The 8,386-nt window shown below is 48.5% G+C and overlaps 1 long non-coding RNA gene across 1 annotated transcript in view; it reads right to left on the reverse strand.

The window, feature by feature from the left end:
- Positions 1–7,474: 7,474 nt before the first annotated feature.
- Positions 7,475–8,386, reverse strand: part of LOC136963038 (uncharacterized) — a 1,837-nt gene continuing 925 nt past the window's right edge. The window contains exon 2 of the long non-coding RNA XR_010878962.1: positions 7,475–7,736. This is a non-coding gene — a long non-coding RNA (uncharacterized lncRNA). The remainder of the gene's footprint in view (positions 7,737–8,386) is intronic.

Below are 8,386 nucleotides of genomic sequence, written 5' to 3' on the forward strand. Positions count from 1 at the left end.
AAATTAACATTTGGAATGTTGTAGATTTATTTGATGGAACATTTATATCATGTTTTTTTAACACTGATTTGTGCCTGCAGTTGTTTACATAGCAGACAGTGGGTTATACGCTGTTGCATAGTAAAAATGCACATTAATAATACCCCTATTGTATGAATTAAGTAAAACTACAGTATTCGACATTAGTGGGTTTTTAAGGTACTGGATGTCTTGCAGTGGAACAGCATAGTGTGTTTTTATGTTTGACTCTTATACCCCATGGAAACTGTCTGTTGCAAAATCACACTAAGGTTTGCGAATTAAGAAAATAAAAGTTATATTCTGCAGTTGGAAGCCCTTGTTTTTAGTTTTCAGCCAAACCACGAATACCTACCTCATTTTCAACCTTGCAGCCGCATTAAACGTTGATTTGAATTGTTCGGATGCCGATGTCTCTGGCGACTTGGAAGTAAGCTACCTGCTCCGAAAGCCAATGTTGTGTTCAGACATAAGCAAAAAATATTGTGTTCCATATTCTATGTTGATTATCACTATTACGGTGCATTTCACTTTGGGAAATTTGATGACAATTTCATGTGAGAACCGCAATTCTAATACCCTCAATTATTGTTGGGCTTGACACCCCTGTCCACCTGCAGACAGGTGTGACCATTTCTGACATATCTAGGGCGTCCTCTTAGTTTTCAGCCTAATTGAGGCCTACCCGGGTTTGGACTAGACTATAGGCAAATTTTTCTGCGAATAAGGAAGATATATTTAAAACAAAACGTCAATAAATGAATGTGGAATGGTACATGGACCTTTCTGAGACTGTTGAAAATGGAGTTTATAACGTGAGACTGCAGGTTGTCTATCCCGCTGTATAATCCCTCTTCCGCGATCAACGGACACGCACCATTGTTACGTTGTAACAAATTGTTCTTTCACCTTTTCATCAGCATCGATTTAGCCAATGCCCCATTTGGCACCACATTGTCACCTAATAGCTTTCATTACCTAATACTGTGTAAATGCTAGCACTGCACGTTTGCACAATAACACAGCAATGTTAATGTGGGTTCTGTCGAGAAGGCGAGGAGATGGAATGTAGTGTCCTGGCGTGGACCAACATTGCCATCAAGTGGCTGCTTTAGGAAGTGCAAATGTGTTGCTACAGTCGGTTTATAATGCCCTTTTGAGCATTTGGCTTTCACTCTAGCTCGGCTGTTTAAGCAGATTTGCTAATTAATTTAATATCCCCTTCCTTTTTTACAGGCGTCCGATGCCAGCTCAGAGAAATTCTTCAGAACCGCCGCAGTTAAAGGTATGGCTCTTTTAAAATAGTTTTTTAAAGCTGTAATTGAAGAAATCAGTATGTTGGGCTGTTTCAATTGCTGTCATCAAAATGTTATTTTTGCAATGTTTTCATGTCTGGCAACTTGATTTGGGATCTGCATGCCTGTGTGTATCTGCTGTGAGAGATATGTTCGCCTACACACATGTTTCGTCAGATCTAGAGATTAATGTATTGCATCAAAGCATTCTTCATTTGCAATGCTGCGCAGGTGTGAAATATCAATCTGTGTTGGCTCACGTCTGTGCGTGACTGAAAATTCATTCCCGGTGGTCTATTAAATGGGATTGAATTGGATACAGTGTGATGAATGAGAAAACCCATATAGACCTCTGTCTCAGATCAACTGCTGGCAGGTTTTATACGCCAAGACATTTTACACCTTTTAGTGGAAATACTCGCAAAGATTAAAACAATGAAATCTCTTTGAAGCATGACTCGCTATATAACGACAAAAACAACTACCTATCAACTGGCTGTGTGTGTGTGACGAGGTGCCAGTGTGTTGTCTGTGTGTATAGGAGCTGAGCAGGAGGGTTTGTATAGGAGCTGAGCAGGAGGGTGTGCCAATGCACTGGGAGATGAAGTCAGAGCAGGAAAGGCATCTGTTTATGACCTTAGTGTGCCAACACCACATGTGACCTCATTATCACGTCACTAATTTGCTGTTAAAAGCAGCCCCATTTTCTCTGTCCCCAGGGGAGCCCAGATAATGGAGGGGCTCTGGAGTGAATGGCCATTCCTCTGTAATGGAGGGAGTTTACCCTGCTTGTGGGGTGGGAGGGAGGGCAGGGGAAGGGGGGGGGCGGCTGGAGACAGAGGTGGTGACCCCCTCCACAGAACTTGGAGAGAGGACGCCCGATTGGTGTAGATAGGTCCTTGTGTCCGCCCCCCCCCCCCCCCCCCCCCCCCCCCGCTCTTTTCTTCCTGCCCCCTCCTTAGCGCGGGGCACCCCAAACACATTTCCCACATTCTGGCCTTTGATTCCCTCCAGGGCTTGATTTGTGGCGTCCATCGAGGGCTCAATGGCCATGCTTGACAGGGAGGCTTCCTTTTGAAGGAACCTCTCTGTGGGCAGATTTGGTTTCCTTGAAAGGATTAAGGCCCTCTTTGTCCAGGCTAAATCAACACGAGACCGCCCTCTGCCCCCCACCCACCCCCACCCCCCTCCCGTGAAAGGCCTGACTGGGGGAAACGGTTCACAAATACGCTTTCTTTCTCCCGGGGTGGATGGCTGTGCACTCTCTCTTGGCCCCCATTTCCATTTAAATATCCCCTCTTTTCTTCCCTTTTAACACCCCTGTCCCCTCCTCCTCTCCTGCCATATGCTAATTCCTATTGCCATCGCAAAAGACGAGTAAAAGAATCCAGGTGCGGGAAAACCAAGGCCGCTGGTATTTTTATAGAGGGGAGTGGACAGATAAAAGGAGCAGGCTTGAGGTTTTGTTGGAGGGGATTAACCCATGCTAGGATGCAACCAAGCCTTAGGACAAGAGAGGGGCCCGGCAGGACCAGGAGAGGGCTAGACTGTGTGGAGACGAACGTCAATATTTGCCGGAGGGCAGGTGCAAGAGTTCTCTTGTTTGTTTGGTGGTTTACGCTTTCTTGTTGGTACACATGGAATGCTTATAGGGCTTAACGTTTCGGACATAGGCTAGGAGGCCCTGGACATCACTGCGAGAACACCAAAGGTCAAAAGAAAGGCAGCAGCAGCAACAACAACCTAACAGGCAGGCTGCCGGTCTCGATGTAGCTATTGTCTTTTAACAAGTTAGCCATACCAGGCAGCAGGAATAAACCTGAGGTAAAGGTGACTTGTTCTTCAGAGCAGAAAGAGAAAGATATATGCACAGAAGTAGAACAAAGAAAATGTTTTGGGTGAACGCACCGAGTCACCGCACAGTAAGTAACGAGCTGTGAAATATGGGTTTTCGGTAATACTGCACTCGGCGTTTCAGCCGTTTGTCTAATCTTCCGTCAGAAATCCTGAGGACGAATCATGTGATTTCCGGAGCTTTCCTCAGACAGAAGATAAGGCGTGGGACACCGAGGTTGAGGAAACCTTCAGGTGTCGGGCCCTCATGATTCACCTTTCTGATGTGTGACTGGGGGACGGCAGCCTGTCTGAGGGTGTCGAAATCAGGCGGGGCCCCATAGCGCAGCCTGTGGTCCCCGCTCAATCTGATGACTTGATGTCTCTCAGTGGGGGCCCCCCGCTCAGCCTCTCAGCCGCCTCACCTACTCTACAATTACTACCCTGCCAGACCCACTTACTGTACTCTCTTTACAGCCAACTCACTGATTACTTATCGCCTGAGGCCCATTCGCACACAGGAAAAAAAAAGAAAAGCCGTACAGATCCTGAGTTGCTAGTCTTATTGTGTTTTTTTAACAGTGGATTTATTTCCTTCCTGGTGCCTCACCCTAACGCCTAACCCTCAGGGCCAATGACACCCGTTGTTTGTAATTGGCGGCTGGACCAGTTTCACACAGTCTCTCGCTCTCTCGTGCGCTCCTTGCCCCTCTTCTCTCCACTCGGTCTGAGTTCAATTTGCCTAGGCGCAGCCTTCATTAAACAAGAATCATTAAACGTTAGCTCTAATTACGGGACCTGTCAAGCCACCTGCAGGTGTCAGCCTGCCTGCTAGCCTCATTCGTTTACTTCCCCGGAGAAATTGGACCGAGAAGGCGAGCGTAATGCTGTCTGTGGAGGCCTCGACGCAGTCTAGTGGCTGCTAGCGCACGACTCTGCTGTCTTAAATCCTTACTTTAACTCTGCAGACTTTGTTAGGTGTGTGTGTGTGTGTGTGTGTTGTTGAAGGGGTGTGTGTGTGCTGTCCACGGAAGGAGAAAAGTGTCTAAGAGCAGGGGTGCCTAGACTCTGATAACAGGACCAGAGCACCATGTAACTAGAAAAGCCTACTCACATAGATCTATCAAATGATTAAAGTCCCAGTCTCGCCTGGGTAATCTCTCCTCGCCGCTGTTCCGCTGCCATCCTTTATGATATTTGGCGGTCCCGGAGCCAGGGCCTAAACGGCTCTAAGTCACTAGAGATGACAGCCTAAACGTATTACAGCTCATTTGTTTGAGCAGAGCCACGGTAATGATGTTAAGGTAATGCTTAAATGACGTTTGAAAAGCGATGTGGAACCGTTTATGGTGAGCGGTCTTGTAATCTTTCACATCTGTAAATAAAGGTTATGAGTCATTGCTGTGCCTGTAGCCGTGCACCAGACAAAGTATTGAGCAGAAGAGACAGGGTATTGCAGATTACTAGAAAAGCAGAAAGGATGGAATGCCATTACGAATGCAGTGCATCATTAAAATAGGCAAGATCCTCATTAGTACTACAAAAACTCCTTTTATGTTGCAGTTGAGTTCTCTATAATAACAATAATGCAAATAATATCATGGCGTAGCAGAGGCCGTGAAATACATGACTGGCAAATTGTTGCCAAGTCGTTTTATTGAGATTTTATAGAATCTCACATCATTTGGGGCGAAGAGTAATAACGGGCTAGTCAACGAGCTGCGGGGTGCAGAATGGGAAGGAGAGATAACTGGATCCTTAGATCAGCTCGTGGATGTGGAAAGCGGGCCCGTGGTCCAGACGCGGTCCCCCGTTCCGTCTGATGGCCCTCCCCTCAGACGTCGATCTGGCCGGCGCGTTGCTGCAGCTGATTCCCGACGCTGACAGCGGCGTCACAGTGAGACCCTCAGCGGGCCGAGCCGGCCTCGAGTGCCTCGCTTGTCGAGGGAGAGAGCGATGTGTCGTTTTTGCGGGCGCTGATGGCATTGTGTTCGAGGTGGGGGGGGGGGGGGGGGGGGGGGGGGGGGTGAGAAGCGAGTGAGTTAAAGAGAGAAGCAGAAGGGAACTTTGGGACTGATAACACGGCTGGAGAGCTGCCTGGATTGGTGTGGAGAGTCCTTCAGCCAGCCCAATGGCCTGGAAGTGTATTACCTCTGTGTGGGAGGAAGCTGATAGCTTTCCCTCTCTATCTTGCTCTCGCTCTCATTTTTGCTGTCTTCCTCTCCCTTTTCTCTGACTGAGTTGGGGCTCCGTTATTGCAAAGTCCCCGCCACATGCACAGTGTATCTCTCTCTATCTCGCTCTTTCTCTCTCTCTCTCCGAAGTGGGAGCATTACTCCTAACCGGCTGACGTATTGATGCTATGCGAGGATGGAGCCTCAGTTCATCCTCTGACCCACACAGTGTCTGGGATCAGAAAGGTTAGCCTTTCTCAACACTACTGGCATTGGTTTACAGCCACAAGGCTTCACTGCGCCCTTGGTTTGACCTCTACTGTCTGTGTGGGTTTGTGTGTCCGGTGAGACCAGAGGAGCCCGTGGAACTTGACCTGCTACACAGTGGAAAGATGACCTGCCTCTGATTGGCCTTTTGTGGATTCGGCAGAATAGCAGCAGCCAATGACAGCCTGTTCCCTCTTGGAGGGGAGACAAGGTCAAACAGAGGCCACTGCCTCCTCCAGACATAATAATGAAGGAGACTTGTTAGTTACAGTTTGTCTTGTAAACGCACACTGTCCTGTAGCCGTTCTCATAGCTTCCACACAAATATGTCTGTTATAGCCTGTGTTCCCTTGAGGGCGGGGCTCGAGAAGAAAATCGAAAAACAGATCTTAGCCTCTCCCCGTTGGAAGTTACTCTATGTGAGCGTCAAGTCTTCAGCCAGGGGCGTTAACTGTCCCTGTAGATGCTTGGAAGTATCCTGTGCAGACTGGATACCCCTCCCCCCCCCTCCTCCTCTGGGGAAGGAGGGGTGAGGGGGGGGGGGGGGGGGGGGCTGTATTTCACGGCCATGAAAGGGAAGCGCTCCAGCGATGTCTCATCTGCTGACATGGCCACACAAAGGTTAACAAATCAAGGGCAGCACTGGGTGATTTACTACCACGCCACCACAAATAATGGCCCGCCCCATCCCTCTCTTACACAACCTGCCGAGTGATGCATGGGCAGGCATGGCCCGTGTGTGTGTGTGTGTGTGTGTGTGTGTGTGTGTGAGACTGGGAAAGAGAGAAAGCAAGACATACCAGTGTGTCGTTCCCTTGTACTAACAACAATAACGTTACCAAATTTCCGTTTTAACGAGAATGGGTCTGAGCCGTTAAGCTCCAGTGTCAGTCCTGAGGCATTAGTCCTCCGCTGTTGTTTTAATATTTCAACACAAATTCAAGCGTATCACGAATGGCACGGACTGATCCCTGAGCCCAATAGGGCGGGCTTTGTGCAGTGGAACCAGCCAGTAATGAATGAGCTCCATTGAGGTGTGTTATCTCCCGACCCCAGAGGTGCAGGCCTCAGTGGTGTCGAGGAGATTGGATCTGGTGGGGCAGTTAGTGGAGACAAACAGAGCTTCTGGCCTGGTCCCCTCTCTCTCTCCCCCCCACCCCCCCCCCCCCCCCCCGCCCCCCCTCACCTCACAAAGAGGTCGTTCAGAGTTTGTTCCCTAAGTCCCGAGGTTAGAGACTAAGTAAATCCATCCATCTTAATGCACTTATTTCAGCACCAGGCGAGCTGGAGGGAGAGTGTGTAAACACTCCATATCCGACATGCCATGCTAAACCCAGAGAGCCTGGAACCCATCGGGCCAAATTAAAGGCCTACCTCTCAAACACAAACATTTGAATGGGCAGCACTCCAGAGATCAAAGTTAGAACTCTTGGTCTCTACCCAACCAACCCCCCCGCCCGCCGCCATGTTTGTGCTCCTCTGAGATACGTGCAGGAGCAGAGGCTTGGAACAGTTTCATCATTCTTTAGTCTTTTTTAGTTCCCTCTCAAGCCCTCTTGGCTAACTGGTTTTGGTGTCGTAAAGTAAGTAGCCTATAATCGCAGCTGTTTTCACGTTAGAAGCCATGAGTATGAGCTGGGTTGCACAGACAACAGGACTTAATTTTTTTTCTGGATTTTTGGACCTACAGTGGTATGTGTTTGAAGCCTAATGATTCGATTGGATGGAGGTGAAAAAAGGATTCTCCTTATTTTCTAGAGGTAGTTTACTTGGACGATGGAACACTCTGCTTTCAACAGTAGTAGCAGTCTGTTACAATCTCGTATTTAAAACGTGTCATTATAACATTTTTTATACATTTTAACTTTGTGAAAAAGAGTTCATAAGTTAAATATATCCTTTATTATATAAATTTCCACATACAAAAACAGAGCCTATTTTATGATGGTTCTTTCAAAATGCCCTGTGATGCCGATGGGAACTTTGTACTGCCGGCGTTACATTGACATATGTGTGATTGATGGGAGGCTGTTGATTGGTGGAGGTGATGAAAGGCCCACTCTCCTGGTCTCAGGGGGTTTACGCTCTCGTCCCTCCTCCCAGAGCCTCCTCATCCACTGATCCAATGTGACATCAGCTACTCTTCTCCCTGTGGGCCAGTATTAACAGGGTCACAGCTTCTTATCCAGCCAGCCACACACAAACGCACACCACACACACACACACACTGTCTATCAGAGCCTTGGCATTCCCAGTGCACCACCGGTTTGTTTGGCCCAATTATGCCTGTGTCAGTCTTCAGTCCCTGTGGCAAAGGTGACATTGTCAGTGTGTGTTTGTGTGTGTGTGTCTAAAAACCTAATGCCAGAATGGTGTTTCTAATGAGGCCTCACGGTGGCTGAGGTCTTAGCGTGCGTGTCAGGGGAGGAACCCTGCATGGACTCATCCTTGTTACCACGCTGGCTTGTTTACTGGTCGAGTCCGGAGGCAGTCTCTCCCCTCCCCCAGAGCCTCTCTCCTTAGGAGTGCTATCCATCTGTCTGCCTCTTCAAACCTGCCTTTTCAGGTCACCTCACCAGTGATATCAGATGGCGGTTCAAACCGTGGGATTTGAATACTGCTGAACGACTCCAGGCCTCCATAGCTCCTTAGCAAATGCAGCTTAGCAGCCCTTGCCGCATGAAATGGCAAGACATGATGGGATTAACACACGGGATTAGATTCCCCGGTTCTGATGACTGTCTGCCGTGAAGTGTTTTGGCCCAGAGGGCAGCGCTGCTCTGAGCGGGGCGGGCCGTG

Source organism: Osmerus mordax, chromosome 19 (genome assembly GCF_038355195.1).
Source record: "Osmerus mordax isolate fOsmMor3 chromosome 19, fOsmMor3.pri, whole genome shotgun sequence".
Taxonomy (NCBI): domain Eukaryota; kingdom Metazoa; phylum Chordata; class Actinopteri; order Osmeriformes; family Osmeridae; genus Osmerus; species Osmerus mordax.